The 16,644-nt window shown below is 39.4% G+C and overlaps 1 protein-coding gene across 1 annotated transcript in view; it reads left to right on the top strand.

Annotated features, from left to right (window-relative positions):
* Window positions 1-16,644, top strand: part of ksr2 (kinase suppressor of ras 2) — a 402,678-nt gene that overhangs the window by 142,501 nt on the left and 243,533 nt on the right. The window lies entirely within an intron of this gene.

Genomic DNA, 16,644 nt, shown 5'->3' with positions numbered 1-16,644 from the left:
TGTCTTCTCGTAGCTAAATAGTCCAGTGAAAATCAATCGAAACATACAATATTTCAGTTAAATAAAATTCAGATTAACAACTCCTTTTCAAACAATGGCAAGCTCTGAATGTATAATTTCTTGCAATTGTTTTGTAAAATATTGAACTCATTTTTGATGTTGAAGTGAATCTAATAGTACGTGCTGTTCATTGGACATGTTTTTTTTAAAATTTGCTGAAAATGGATACTGAGTGTAATACATCTGGGATCTGATGGAAAAAGACAAGCAATCAAACATAATTGAGAAGGGAATATTAAATAAAGTGAATGAACTTTGTGTCAAAAGCATAAAAGGTGAAAAGGGAGGGCAAGAAAAATTTATTATGGAAAGGAAAGAAAGACAAGGAAAGGGTAAGTTAAATTTAATCCTCTACATTTAAGTTTAAATGTGCATTTACCTTTTATGCATGAGCATAGATAACAACTTAATAAATTGGAATTACAGTCATTATTATTTTTACAATAAAAGTGGTGCCATTATTTAATTCTAACCAGCACAATTTTAGTACAGATAATAACTTACTTATTTTAAGCTGTTCAATTGCCGTGATGAGGTAATGCCAATTTACATTTGTAAATGACTCACTAATACTCAACCCGCTCTGGAGGTCTCAACCAGTGGGTGATGGCCACCATGTGTCTCTGTATGGGTCTTTGAAAATGTTAAATAAAATACTTTAAATTAGATAAAGATGTGTTTCTTACAGAACTGCCTTTAACTTGAAAATATTGCTCAGTCATTGCTGCTCATGGGCCATGGCATATGTTGGGCTGGATGGGCCTTAGACTGAAAAATGTTGAAAACTGTGGTGCGCTGTTAGACAGAATCAAGACACACATAAGGTAAAGACTGAACAACAGGCTTTAAGACACAAAAACCTCCAAAGAGCCAGGCTGGCTGCGGCTGCAGCAACTCAGTGTGAGGCCTCGGGAGGCCGATGCAGGCTTATATCTCGGAGGATGATTGACACCCGACCGGGTGGGGCTTGATCCCTTCAGGCCGACTGATTGGCAGCCGGCCAGGTATTGTCCTGTCCCCTTACACTCCTGCAGGTACAGAGGATCCCTCCTGCAGTAGGCCGGTGGTACACTCCTGAAGGTACAGAGGTTGCCCCCTGCAGTAGGCCGGTGGTACACTCCTGCAGGTACAGAGGTTGCCCCCTGCAGTAGGCCGGTGGTACACTCCTGCAGGTACAGAGGTTGCCCCCCTGCAGTAGGCCGGTGGTACACTCCTGCAGGTACAGAGGTTGATCCCTGCAGTAGGCCAATGGTACACTACTGCAGGTGCAGAGGTTTCCCCCTGCAGTAGGCCGGTGGTACACTCCTGCAGGTACAGAGGTTGATCCCTGCAGTAGGCCAGTGGTACACTACTGCAGGTGCAGAGGTTGCCCCCTGCAGTAGGCCGGTGGTGTACCACCACACAAACTACCGCAAAAAACTGAACAGTCAATAGTACAGAGTGAATGCTAAAAAGAGAACTTAAAATGTGAAGTCTAAACTAAAAATTTTATTGGCACTGATGTGATGAGCTAAGTGGCCTCCCATGTGTTAGATTTTCTTTGGTTCTGTGTGAGGTTTAAGATGCCTAGTTGTCCAGTTTTTCAGAATACATATTTACGCTTGTGGAATGGTGATCATTGCACACTAATCACATGAAAATACCTCCACATGCCAATCAATTCCAAAAACAAAACAACCAATGCATGTTATTAAACCATTTAGTTTAACTATGATTTCCATTTATATAATTTTTGAAGTTTTGCTTTATTAACTGGTCGTGTCCAAACCTGAGCTTAATTCAAGGTTCAAGATTCCTTTTATTGTCACATAATAATACATAACAATGTAATAGACTTGATCTACTTCAACTTTTGTCTGCCATAAGGCAAACAAAGAGTTGCCATTAACATTGCTCTGCATCCCTAACAAAAAGAGGAAGAGAATCAAAAGAGAGTCCCTTCTGAGACACCGAGTGCCCATGGATTTGCCTCTAGCATCCCCAGAGCCTCTGCAGCCGTACAGACTCCCGTTCAAACCATCGGGAGCCCAGCTTCAGGTCCAAACCTCTGATACAATCAGGAAGCCTCCAGTGCCCAAGGCCTTTCAGAAGCCCCCTCTGGAATTCCGGTTCTGATACCTGGTTCCTTTTGTGTACTGAAGAAACTATGTATAGTTTGAAGTTCCAGTAGCTAATGTACACAGTCAAAAGAACTGAGACAAGGCAACCATGACTTGATAGAGTGAGATCTAAATCTGAAGTGGTTTATTCTCATAGCACACTTGACCATTGTAGGGTTGTCTCCCATGTTTCTCCTTCTCGGGGGGAGGGGGGGGGGAGTGGGGTTGTATAATGTGTTCTCCGCATTTATGCTGCCTTGTTCCAATCCTCACTGCTCCTCTGGAGTTTGTAACCCCTGGTGATATGGTGCCCAGTGCAAGCGCTGCTATCCTGGGAACAAACCTCTGTGGTTGCTGGATTAAAAAAACCCACTGTAGGTTACTTAAACAGACCGTTGAAAGACTGGCTGTATGGAGCTATCTGTGGTTGCAGGATTTAAAAAAAAAACATAGACAGCCGGTTAAAATGCCATACGGAGCTGTCAGCATCAAGCAATAAGACCCTCTCCAGGTCTGCACCAGCAACACCACTGCTATTACAGTAGCTTTGGCAGTTCTGCCATTTTTTTGCATCTAATATGATCCCTGGCTGATTTACTCTCCAAGTGGAGATATCAGTCAGAGATAAAAAGTCGTTTAATCATAGGTTGGTACAGAACAGTCAGCCACAAAATCCACTTTCTTCACTAAATCTCTGAATTTTACTATATTTAACCAACAACCTTCTAAAGACTTCTGTTGTCTCACCATCCTGGGTCTTACATGCCTTCACACGAAGAAGAACAAAATTCAACAAGTGTAAAACTGAAGTGAAGAAAATAATTGGGTGTAGGGGCAGTGGATGGTGATGAAAAAGAAGACGTGCAGCTTCAAAGAGTATTGACAAGAAGAGAATGTTCCTAGTTTGACATATTATGTACATTATCTGAATGTAGAGGTAGATGAATGGATTTTAGAAAGTAAAAGACCCAATGCACAGAATGATTACTTCTTGTTCTGTGATATTGATGTTCTCTTTTTGGAAAAGCAGAAACAAAGGGAACAATTTAAAACAAAATTATTTAATGGAACATTACTTTGAAGAAGTTTAATCTTTAAAGTATGAAACAAAAGAATTTTGCACAATGGTTAGATGGCTGTTAATGAAAATATCCCTCAGCATAATTTTCAGGCAGTTATGACTAAAAGAGTGCAATTAATCCTGGCATTACTAATTATTTGCCAAATTATATTGTCACTCAGCAAACTGAATAGTAGCTTTTGCCTTGAAGGTTTGAAATTTAATTTTTTGAATAAATTCTTAGAATCATTCTGCTGTTGGAGATGAAGCTACATTTGTAGAATGTGTTATATTTTAAGTGAAACTGTTTTTGGTGTTTAGTAGGCAAGGTATCAGGGTTTGTAAAGAAAAAGACTGATCTGTTGGAAGTTTGAAATAAAAACAGAAAATGATAGATACTCTATCAGGGGGTGTAGGTAAATGGGGTGTTAATTGGGAGGCATGGACTTGTGGGCCGAATGGTCTGTAACTGTGCTGTACGTCTAAATTTAAAATTTAAATATTTGTTTGTACCTACGGAGCGAAAAAGAGAGTTAATGATTCAAATCAATGATCATTGATTCGTTTTGATAAAAGATCAAAGGACATGAAGCATAGACTCTGATTCTCGCTCCACAGATGCTCAAGGTGTTTTCTGAATGTTCCCAGCATTTTATGTTAAAATGGATATTTTGGTCACTGAAGTGAAGGAGTCAAATGTGCAACCCTCTTTTATGTTCTTCAAATCATTTAAATTACAGACTATTTGTACCTGTTGTGAAGACTAATGTCATTGTGTCTCCACCTCCTGTTAGTTACATAATTGTCCATTAGTACTCAGTATTGAATATGATCGTACCACAAAGGTTACATCTGCTCTTAAATACTTATTCTTTCTTCAAACATGTAGGCCACCATTGTTTACTAATTCCAAATTACCCTTGAGTTGGTGCTGAGCAATCTTTAAGTCTGCAATCCTTCAGGTGAAGTTTCTCTGTTTTTGGATATTGAGTTCTGGATTTGGACTTTACAACTCTGAACCTCTATATTTCAAGTTTTAGAGAGAGTTGGAGGGAAACTTGCTGAAGATGGTACTTTCATTGCATCTGCTGCCTTTTCGCAACTTTGTGGTAGTGGTCACAGGAATTGGAGGTTCTCTCAAGGTAGCCAAACCAAGTAACTGCAGTGTATTTTGTAACATGCCCATCCTGTTGTCAGAGTATGCAGATTGTGGAAGGAATGAGTATTCAGTCTACTAAATGCAACATCATCATGCACTTTGTCTGCAATGACATCAAGAGTGGTAAATGTTATTGGAGCTGGACTTCATCAAGGCAAGTGCAGAGTATTCTAGTACGCCCCTGATTAGTGCTTTGTGAGATAATTGGAATGGTTTAGGGTGCAGATGAGTTAGGCTTTGCAGTATATCTAGCCAATTGTAATCCCTAGGGTGCTGATAGTGACGGTAAATAATATTTAATATCAAAGATAATTATATTTTTTTTTAACTGGAGATGGGCTTTGCATGAAACTCAATGAGTGCAAATATTGCTGATTACTTTGTAGCCCAGGCATGAGCTGCTATATTTGCTGAGGAATAACAAATGGAAGTAAAAATGGTGTAATCATCCACAAACATTCTCACTTCTGATGTGGTACACTGGTGAGAATGAGAATTTTATGTCACAAACGCTGGTTTTCTCAATATGTAATACATAGATGACCTGACAATGGTCTTAAGGAATCATTCAACTTGTCTGGTAGGGAGGTTATCAGACCATTCCTTGTTGATACTCATTTAATTTGCTTATATAAACTGCAGTCTCTGTCCTTGCTCCCTTCAGAATTGTCAACTCAGATGAATGAATGTTTATCAGATGAGGGAAGCTGGAAGTTATTAATTAGCTACAGGTTTATTTTTGCCAATGTTTGAGCTGGTCCCATATTTTGATTGGTCCAGTTGTTAATTTCCTTCCACAGATGCTGCCTGACCCACTGAGTTCCTTCAACATCTCTTTTAATATGTGGCCCAGAATAAATATAGAATGCATTTTGATTCTCCCAGCTGACCTTTTTAATATACAACAGCATCCCTTTAAATATTTCTGCTAGTGGGGAAGAACATCTTGAAATTAAGTCCTCCTTGATAAGTGTAAGGGGCAGCTCTCCCAATATGCATCCAAGGGCTCAGATGCTTCTGGAGAGGGTCTTGAGTAGCCATTAGGACAGGATGCACTTCTATTGTGTTGAAATCTGGTACCATTTGTGTATGAATCTGGTTTCATTTTATTTAAATTATGCTGTGATTAAACCAGACTATTGCTGCAGCAATTTAAGTGTCATTGCATGTAATATTATTGCAGGTTTAGAAACACAAATGGTATCTCTGCTTCTTCACAGAACATTAGTGAACCAGATGGGGTTTGTAATCGTGTAATATTTTCATTGTCACCATTTTCATTCTGGTTCATTCAGTTGATTGAATTTAGATTTTCCATTTACCAGAATGAGGCTTTCAGATCATTAGTTCATAAATTTATGTACAATGTGACCATTCCACCTTAAAAATTCATTTAGAGAATATCTTAAATAGATAAGAAATTGTAAAATATCTATTTTATCCATTTTGTCAGCTCTATGTAAATTTACCACACATTAATTCATTAAAAAAAATTGCACAAGGAAACAGGAAGCTTGTTTAATAATTTGAATGGAAAAGAAAATAAGCTTGGATTAACTTTAATGTTTAACATTCCTCATTAATCTCTTGCTTGGTCCCCAGCAGGTACATTGTACTGAAGGAGCTTTACATCTGTGAGTAGTGAAGTGCCTAGAATTTTCCTGGCCTGACCATTTGTGTGATCCTCTTTGTTGCATCAGTGAGGAAAACCCTCTCCTTTTTATTTGCCAAGCTTATTTAGCATTTATTTTATGTTACAAAGCTGGACAACACTGAACCTCTATTTGCAGAAATGCAACTGTTATAGCTGGACTAAAGCTACGGTTCATTTTTCTGATTGTGACGCCTGTTAGTATTTTAAAATTCTCCTGCAAGCCCTGAAAGTTAACGTTTATTTATCGTAAGAACGTTTTAGATTTTGATCTCATTATTTATGCCTCGTTCTTTAAACTGAGATCATCTTAGTTTTGTTTACCCTGCTTTCTTCAATTTAGCAGCTACATTGTGTTTTTTGTTTTAATAACATATCAGCAAAAGTCTTAAACCAGTACATGATTTCAAAGCTCTTACTCATGCAGTAGAGTTGAAACAAGAAGCTGCAGATGAAGGAATTTTCAGATAAACCATCTGCTGTAGGAAAATAAATAAAACTCGAGAGTCCGCAGACACCATGGTTGAAGTAAAAACACATTGCTGGAGAAACTCTGGCGATCAAATGGTGCCCTTTATATAGAAAAGGTAAAAATACATAACCAATATTTTGGGCTTAAGCCCTTTATCAAGGTTTGGAAAAATGTTGGCAGGTGTCTGAGCAAAAGAGTCGGTAGGGGGAGGGGGAATCAAGGTCGCAAAGGCAGAAAGTAATAGGTGGAGAAGGGAGGGAGGGGGCAGCAGCGAGCAAGGGGAGGAGGGATAGCTAGATGAATAGAGAGAGAAGGGGAAGGGGAAGGGAAGGGGGTGGGTGGAGAGGAGAGCAGGTTAGCAGAAACCAGAGTGTTGATGTTAATGCCATCTGGTTAGAGAATGCCCAGATGGAAAATCAGGTTCCAATTTACAGGTGGTCTTGGTGGGATAGTACATAAGGCCATGGAGAGACATATGAGTATGGGAGTGTGACACAGACCTGAAATGGTTGGCTTCTGGGAGGTCTCTGCCACTGGTGCAGACAGAGTGAAGGTCTGCTGCAGGAACTCAATGGGTCAAGCAATATTAGTGGGAGGGAAAGAATAGTCAATGTTTCAGGTTAGAATAATTCTTGAAGACAGAGAGTACAGAGGGATGATAGTAAGTATAATAAGGCTAGAGTGAAAGGGGTGGACACAGGCCTGTGGGGAATTGGTGAAGCAGTGAGGAGACGAGGAGGACAAGACAAATCGGGAAACAGAGGGAGATGATGATGAGTGAGAGAGGTAAGAGAGAAAAAAGGTGGCAGCAGGAAGAAAATGAAGCATGCAGGATGAAGTTGAAGACAACTATCGGGGTGAAAGGTGGAGGCAAAGATTGTTAGTGCTGGACTCTGGTAAATAAGTTGATGGCTTGTAATGGAAGCTATTGTGGGAGAGCCAAAGGACAGATACAAATAGATGGAACCAAAGGCAGGGGTGAGTAGGCTAATCCTGTCAGTGAAATGTGGGCAAAAGAGGATGGAACAAGAAGGAGGAAGTAATAGGAAAATAAGAAAAGAATTTCAATTTCTCTCATTGTTATTTGCTGGATACTCTCTGCTGGTGCTTGAGATTCTTCCACAGGGCAACATTTTTGAAGGATAATATAAAAAAATGTAGACATAGAGCATGGTTACAAGCCCTGGCCCAGGAGCCTATGCAGCCCAATTACACTCAATTAACCTGCAACTCCTATTAATTTTGAAAGGTGGGTGGATAGCATACATTAGATATAGGTAACAGGAAGGGCTCATGATATGGTAGCCAGGAATGAGCTAAAGATAAGACTTTGGAAAGTTTGTAGGGGACATGAGAAGGCCTTGGACTATAGGATTAAGAAGAACTCCAAGGCTTTCTATACATATGTGAAGAACAGAAAGAAGACGAGAATGAAGGTGGGGCCACTAAAGGATAAAGGAGGCAAAATGTGTCTGGAGGCAGAGGAGGTTGGGGAGGTCCTGAATTAATACTTTGCTTCAGTATTCAGAAAAGGACCTTGATTAGTGTGGAGTGCTGCATGCAGTTTTGGTCTTCTATCTGAGGAAGGACATCCTCACCATGGAGGGCTGCAGAGAAGATTCACTAGACTGATACCTGGGATGGAAAGACTTGCATATAAAGAAAGGTTGGATAGATTAGGCTTGTATTCTCTGGAATTTAGAAGATTTGGGGGGGATCTTATAGAAACATACAAAATTCTTAAAGGATTAGACAGACTAGATGCAGGTAGGTTGTTTCCAATGCTGGGAAGAACCAGAACCAGGGGTCACAGTTTAAGGATAAGGGGGAAGTTTTTTAGGACTGAGATGAGGAAAAATTTCTTCTGTCAGAGGGTGGTGGATCTGTGGAATTCTTTGCCACAGGAAGTAGTTGAGGCCGGTTCCTTGTCAATATTTAAGAGTAGGTTAGATTTGGCCCTTGTGGGATCAAGGGGTATGGGGAGAAGGCATGATCATATTGAATGGTGGAGTAGGCTTGAAGGGCCATTTGGCCTACTCCTGCACCTATTTTTCTATGTTTATAAAACAGCCTTGTATGCTGGACAATGTTGAAATTAAGGAAAAGGAAGTGTTGGATCTTCTTAAAGACATTAAAATCCAGCCTGGGGCTGCATGTGATATACTCCAAATTGCTGAGGGAAGCAAGGGAAGAGATAGCTGGGGCAGTGGCTATGATCTTTTGAGTCCTTTATGGTCATAGGGGAGGTGCCAGAGGATTAAAGAATAAGAAATGTAGTCCCCTTTTCAAAAAAAAAGGTAATAGAGAGATCCTGGGAATTATAGGCTAGCGAGTCTTATGTCAGAGGTGTGCAAACTATGGGAGAGGATTCTTAAGGATGGGATCTATGAGCATTTGTTGAAGTACAATTTACTCAAGGATAGTTAGCATGGCTTTGTGAAGGGAAGACAGTGCCTCACAAGCCTAATTGAGTTTTTTGAGGAGGTAACAAAAGAAATTGATGAGGGCAGGGTGGTAGATGTGGTCTACATGAATTTTAGTAAGCCATTTGACAAGATTCCCCATGAGAGACCTGTTCAGAAAGTCATGGGACATAGGATCCATGGAACTTTGGCTGTGTGGATTAAAAAAAATTGGCTTGCAGGTAGAAAACGGAGAGTAGTAGTGGAAGGAAAATATTCTGCCTGGAGATCAGTGACTAATGGAGTGACACAAGGACCTGCTCTTTGTGATTTTTTTAAATAAATGACCTAGATGAAGAAGTGGAAGGATGGGTCAGTCGATGTGCAGATGATACAAAGGTTGGAGGAGTTGCTGATGGAACTGAAGGTTTTTGTAGGTTACAAAAGGATATAGACAGGATACAGAGTTGGGTGAAGAAGTGGCAGATGGAGTTCATTCTGGATAAGTGTGTGGTGTTGCGCTTTGGAAGGACAAACTAGAAGGCTGAGTACAGGATTAATGGTTGGTTATTTTAGAGTGTGGATGAACAGATGGATCTTGGGGTCCAAATCCATACATCCCTCAAGGTCACCGTGCATGTTGATAGGCTAGTTAAGAGGCCTATGGGTCATTGAGCTTCATTAATAGGAGGATTGCTTCAAGAGTCAAGAGGTCATGTTGCAACTTTATAAATCTCTGGAGAGACTACACTAAGGATATTGTGTTCAGTTCTGGTCACCTAATTATAGGAAGGGTGTGGAAGCTATGGAGAGGATTCTGAGGAGATTTACCAGAATATTGCCTGGATTGGAAAATAAGTTTTACGAGGCAAGGTTAGCAGAGCTGGGACTTTTCTCTTGGAGCGTAGAAAGACTTAATAGAGGTCTACAAGATTATGAGAGGTATAAATAGGGTGGACAGCCAGTGCCTTTTTCCTAGGGCAGGAATATGGAAACAGCAAACACTGGAGGACATATGTATGAAGTGAAGGGAGAGAAGTTTATGGGAGATATCAGGGGTAATTTTTTTTTTACATTGAGAGTTGTGAGTGCCTGGAATGCCTTGCCAGGGATGGTGGTGGAGGGTGAAACTTTGGGGTCATTTAAGAGACTCTTGTACAGACACATGGATGGAAGAAGAATAGAGGGTTACAGGTAGGGAGGTTTTAGTACTTTAAAAAAAAAATGATTATGTTGGTCAGTACAACATCGAGGGCTGAAGGGCCTGTACTATGCTGTAGTGTTCTATGAAACCAAAACACCCAGAAGAAACTCACACAGACATGGGGAGAATGTACAAACGTCTAATATTCTGTTTCCAACCAGATGGTATCAACATCTCATGTATCGTATATGAAATGTATTCATGCTGAAACCTATAGAAAGCCAACGTTCTACTAAAAAGGAAGTGAAACTTGAATTTAAACCAATTGTTTATAATAATTGCAAGAATGTGGTTGGTTATTTGTGTCTTCATATTCACTTAGCATTATGATAAAAATCAAAACACTTAGCTACTTTTGTGGAGCATAATATAGTTTTGTCATGCAAATTTCTCTGTTTAAAGGGAATCCGGTAACAATTCTGAAAGTAAGATATCACTTATAATTGCTACTTTTTCTGCATGATAAATGCTAAGTTTTTAATTGTAAGAAAATTGCATCCACCGACATATTGTGCATATGTTGAGTCTTCATTCGTAACTGGAGTTAATGCAACTGGGCAAGCAGCATTAAGTGGTGGAAAAGAAATGTCTGTTTCAGTTGGGACCCTTCATCAAGTTCTGCTCGAAAAAGTCAACCATTCTTTTTCTCCACTGACGCTGCTTGACCCACTGAATTTCACCGGCAGAATGCATTTTTAAAAAAAAAATGCACTTTTCATTAAAAGCAAATGTGGATGACTATTTCCACCCATGGATTTTGTCTGACCTGCTGTGTTTCTCCAAAATTTCTTGGTTTGCTCAAGATGCCAACATCTGCGGCTTCTGTTTTTCTCCTCAAAGATGTTCTTAATGTTTGAAAGATCCAGAAGAACAGATGTTTCTTGATCTCTATTAAATTTGGCAAGGACTTGAATAAAATTAATTGTCTCTATTTTCAGCCACTGCCTATTTTAATTAGTATCTGGCAGTCGTTTTGGCACCAACCTGCAATCAGGTGCAGATAATCAGTGTGGGGTGGTGATCCGACAGCAGAGAGGTTTATGTGCAGAGAAATTGGCAGCCATTGTCACAGTGATGTTTTGATGATTATAGTAATTGAGCTTGGAGAGGACAAAGAGAGATTGGACATGCTGTAGTTGGGTTGGGCAGGGAACATTCACCATTTGAAGTCATGACAAGGGTGGAGGGGTGGGAGAACTGAGGAGGGTGCATGCTAGTTAGAGGACTCTGAATATGTCTGGTGAGCTGAAAGTGTGGGCATTTTGGTTCCATATTTTGCAGATCAGAATTTTTATTGTAATATGATTTATTTTGAATTGAATCAGAATTTATTGTCATGAACACGTCATAAATTTCATTGTTTTGCGGCAGCGTCACAAAGCAAGTATTGCTACATTTAAAACTAAATAAATTAGTGCCAAAAAAATAAGAGAAATTGAAGGAGTGTCTGTGGTTCATTGTCCATTCAGAAATTTGATGGCGGAGGGGAAGAAACTGTACTTGTGCCACAGGGTGTTCACCTTCAGGCTCCTGTACCTCCTTCCCAAGGTTAGCAGAATGAAGAGGACATGGCCTGGGCTATGGGGTTCCTTGAGGATAGAGGCTGCTTTCATAAGACACTGCCTCTTGTAGATGTCCTCATTGGTGGAGACTGATGCCTGTGATGCACTGGCTGAGTTCACAACTTTCTATAGTTTTTTTCTTATCCTGTGCATTGTGTAACAGTGCTGAGTAACTTGCTATATAATCCTGTCACAGCAGGATTTCTTTCTATTTTCTTTTACCTCACTGTACATTCTGATTTGCATCATCATTAACCTTCAGTAGATAGGAATATTGTTAGGAATGAAAAACAACAGGATACCCAGCTTAAGGACAGTAAAAGCAAATCATTTTTGATGAATACATCAAAGGAAAAATCTAGTAAAAGAGAAATTAGTTACAAAACTGAATAAAAAATTAAATCACAAACATGGGAGGGAGAACTACTCAAATCAGATCTTTTAAAGTACCAGAACAGACTTTATGGATTAAATTGCATTCTTCTCCACTGAGACCTCTTCAGATTTTTAAAAAATCATTCTCAGAGATTGACTGTGATGGTAAAGTCATAGTATTACACCACACATTCCCTGCACATCTCATCTTTGTGAGGTTTGTGCCAGTCATTGTTCAAAATAACTGAATCTGTCCTGCTCCTCTTCCTGTGGACAGGATTGACTTGGATTCCCACACTCACTCTAAGTTAGCAGCTGCTACGCGTAGCAACATTGCAGGTATTGCAAACTGCAACCATGGTCAGCCTAGGTACATCTTGTTTGATATAAAGTTCATTTTGTTACTTTTGTGTCATGTGAGGCAAGAGAATGTGATATTCGTACATATGTGAATTTTACTGATTGAAGAAGGTATGATAAGATCTACTGAGGCAGCATGGTTAGCGTAGCAATTTGCACAATGCTATAATGGCCACAGTGACCCAGGTTCGAATCCAGCATTGTCTCTAAGGAGTCTGCACGTTCTCCCCATGACATGAATGTTCTTCCTGGGTAATCCAATTTCCTCCCATCTTCCAAAGCGTATGGGGTTGGTAGGTTAATTGGGCATAATTGTGCAACTCGGGATTCAGTGGCCGGAAACAGATTCTCCCATGCTGTAAATAAAATTTTACTAAGAATCATGGAGAGTTGGTGGAGCAGAGTCGCCTTCTTTATTCAACTTACTAACTATACTTCCCACGTGCATAAACATCATCTATGTGTATCACGTATTTACATTCAATTGAAGGAGAATATTTTTCCACCAGGCAGTTCTGTAGGAGGCATATTGTATACATGAAGTTTGGGAATGAGCCCTTGATGTGCTGTAAAATACAATACTTTAGCCACAGGTCAAGAAATAGAATTAGGCTGGATGACACTTGTTAGACTGGCATGCACTCAGTAAACAAAATCTCTCCTGTATTGTAAATATCTCTGATTCTATAAAATTTGTCGAAACCATTTTTTTTGTAATTCATTGACTGGAACCACTCACAATTATAAACTAATAAAGTTTCAGTATAGGCTTTGCATATTGTATTCACTTTTCAATTGTATTTCCTTATTAACTTTTCAAGCTGCAAATGTTGTTTGCGGAGCTGTTTGTTCCTTCCCACCGGCCCCACTTAGTTTCTCAGTTGCCTTGTTCATTTCTTCACAATCCATAATTTGTTTCTTACTGCTTTTCCATTCCGCCTGCTGACCTTTCAAAGCCAAGCCATTGATCAAGTTCTGCTGTTTGATTTATGATTGTTTTTTGGCCATTATTTGACCGGCTGCTGCATCATAAACCTCTCCACCATTTGATCAATAGCAGAGGCTCTTCTCTCTTCTCACCCACTAATTCTCTGAATTGTTGCAATTGTGTGCAGTTATTTATCAATTATCAGCAATGATTTAGTATGACTGGTGGCTGACTGCAATGGGATCAGGAAGTAAAATGCTATAATTATTTAAACAAGCATCATAAGATGCACTCCTTCAGCCAGACAAAAAAAAGGAATTTTATGTCATACAAGATTGCCTCAAACAGGCAGGAAAGATATCAGTCTATCCTGATTCCTATAAACATGTATAAATTGCAAATAAAATTAATATCAGTGCCCATTTTCCTTTAAGCTATTTTTTTCTTTTAAATTTGCACTTGATAAAGTGAAATTTATCTGAATTAGCGCTATTCATTTGTTGATCTGTACATTACTCTGTTCCCTGCACTTACTATACTAGTACTCCCAACTCTATTGTTTTATGTATTTGTTATTGTTGTTTTACCTGCTGGATGAGTTGACTTGCTAGGATAGCACGCAAAACAAAAAAAAAAAAGCTTTTTACTGTATGACAATAAAACAATCCAACTCAATTCAATTCTTTCAACAGAGCCATCCATTTGATCAGCCAAAATCATGTGACGCTGGTCAAAATGCGGCGAGGGCTCCCTCTTTTGCATCACACAACTTGTTTTATCCATCATCTTTAGGACGGCGAGAGATGAGCATTTTCATGCACTAACAAAGCAGCAATTAAGTGACTTGCCCGAATATAAAAAAAAAAGTGAACCCAGAATCATTTGGCAAATGATGAGAACTATTTGGGCATTTAGGAATTCGCGTTAAATTCCAGTTTCACCCTCATTCCTGAGAATGAATTCAAATGAATTTTCTAAAAACCTGATTCTCGTAGCTTGGAATATGTATTTCTGGATTTTTAGCAAATCGCAACTATTTTCCATCTAATGTCTTGACAATGTTTGCGTGGCTGACATTATTCCATCCCCCTCATTACTTCCCCTCCTCCCACCCCACACATTCCTCACCCATCTTTTCGGAAAGGACGTTTTGTATTTTACTGTAAAATTCCAGATAGTTTTGATTTTTGTATCAACTGCTCACGATTCACTAGCTAGCGTGATTCTACTCCAAATTGCTCTAGTGGCAGTATTTGCCTCATTTGCTTCATACATGGAGCTGCTAGAATTGAACTCAAGCCAACACATATTTCAATGAACTGGCATTGACTATAAGATGCACAAATACCAAAAGTCAAAACATTAATTTATAAGGAATGCAATGACGCCACAATAAAGTATGTGGAAGATACAACAGTAATTGGCTTCATTAGCATCAATGATGAGTCCCTTGCAGATAGGAGGTTGAAAGGCTCGTAAAATGGTGTGAGAAGAGCAACCCGAATCTCAACATGGGCAAGACAAAGGATATGATGGTGGACATCAGGAGGATGAATGTCAACCATTCTCCACTGCACATCAGTGGTTCCATCATGGACAGAATGGACAGCAGAAAGTTTCTTGATGTGCAAAATAAAGGATATCCTGACTCACAACACCTCCTCATTAGTCAGGAAGGCACAGCAGGAGGAGGGCAAGGCTACTGGCGCCCAGCTTGACAACCTTTACAGCAACACATTTGAGAGTGTCCTGTCTGTCTGCATAGTTGTGCTATATGGTAGCTGCAAAGCATCAGACAGGAAATCTAAACAGAGGATCATTATAACAGCTGAGAGGATCACTGGAGTGTTCCTTTCCTCTGATGACATTTACCAGGAGCACTTTCTAAATAGGGCTCAAGGAAGTGTGGAAGAACTCTTCCATCCATCACACAGTATCTTCACCCCACAACAAGAAGAAGGTACAGGAGCATCAAATTCAGGGATGCCAGGCTGGGGAATAGCTAAGAGTGATGAACAGTATCCTGTAACCATGACAATCAACCCAAATATTTATATAGATCTATTTTGATTATTTATGTGATCTTTATGTACTGTGTATTGTGTGTTTTTTTTTGTGTGTGCACCATGGCCTGGAGATTTTGTTTTGTTGGGTTGTATATGTACAATCAGATGCCAATAAACTTCATCGTGAACATGAATTGTTGACATTTCAGTCTGAGACCCTTGAGCAGGAGTCCTGATACATGGTGTCAACTGAAATATTAACAGTTCTTTCTCCTCCCCACTCATGCTGCTTGTCCCATAGAGTCTTCCAGCAGATTCCTTTCTGCTTTTAATACCGCAAAAGTAACTTTGACCATCCAGAACACTTTGAAGGATGTGTGATGCCATTCTTTGATAGTGTAAGTTGAATGAATCATTTGATTTTTTTTGCTGGTTTAAAAAAAAATGGAATTTTAAAATTTAACCCAGACTTGATAAGTATATGATTTATTTTCATATCAGCGTGCAATCATGGCTAAGTCAGGTGTTTGACTATCAATGACCTAATCCGGCATTACTGATTAAGAATTCAATTGGTGATTGATGAAAATGTAACCATCTAGTTGGTCTCTCTCTCTCTCTCTCTCTCTCTCTCTCTCTCCCCCTCACCTGCTATTAGAATATTAAACTCAGACATAGACAGAAAAAAAATTGTTTTTACCAGGGAGGTGATGACGGATAATGGGAATGATTGCAATTGACAAAATCCACATTGCCTTCCTTTGTTATATTTTCTGGAGGATAATTTTGACAGCAGGAATGAATATTTCAAGCCTTCCTTCTATATTATTGGGCATGAGTAAAGGAGGTCCCACCTCCTGACCTTCGTGCAATTGTGTGCCATTAGGATTGATTCACAGGATCTCCAATGATTCAATAAAATGACTGACAAGCATTTGGATGCGTGCATGGCATGTGTCCCCTGCTTAATGGAGAATGAAGAATACATTGTGATGTAATTTCATTGGTCAGCTTATTAAGTTACAGCTGGAGGCTTTGCAAATCCCTCCATGGCCTTGACTGTTCACCCATCTGTACATTGCATAGCGAAGCCACAGGAAGAACTTCACTCAGAAGGTCTTTGCAGCCTCATAAAGTGTTATAGGAAAGTTCCCAAGAGGAATGGCGTTGTTTCTTTAGAATTTAATTTTATAGTTCGTTGAAATATGAAATGGACCACATCATCTGAATCAGAAAAATAATAAAAGATAGAGGTGATACAAAAACTTTCAAAATCATTATCAATTGTGAGTTTAATGTTTATATT

Source organism: Narcine bancroftii, chromosome 4 (genome assembly GCF_036971445.1).
Source record: "Narcine bancroftii isolate sNarBan1 chromosome 4, sNarBan1.hap1, whole genome shotgun sequence".
NCBI classification, from domain to species: domain Eukaryota; kingdom Metazoa; phylum Chordata; class Chondrichthyes; order Torpediniformes; family Narcinidae; genus Narcine; species Narcine bancroftii.
Note: the sequence above shows the minus strand (reverse complement) of the source record. Positions and strands in the feature narration are given on the sequence as shown.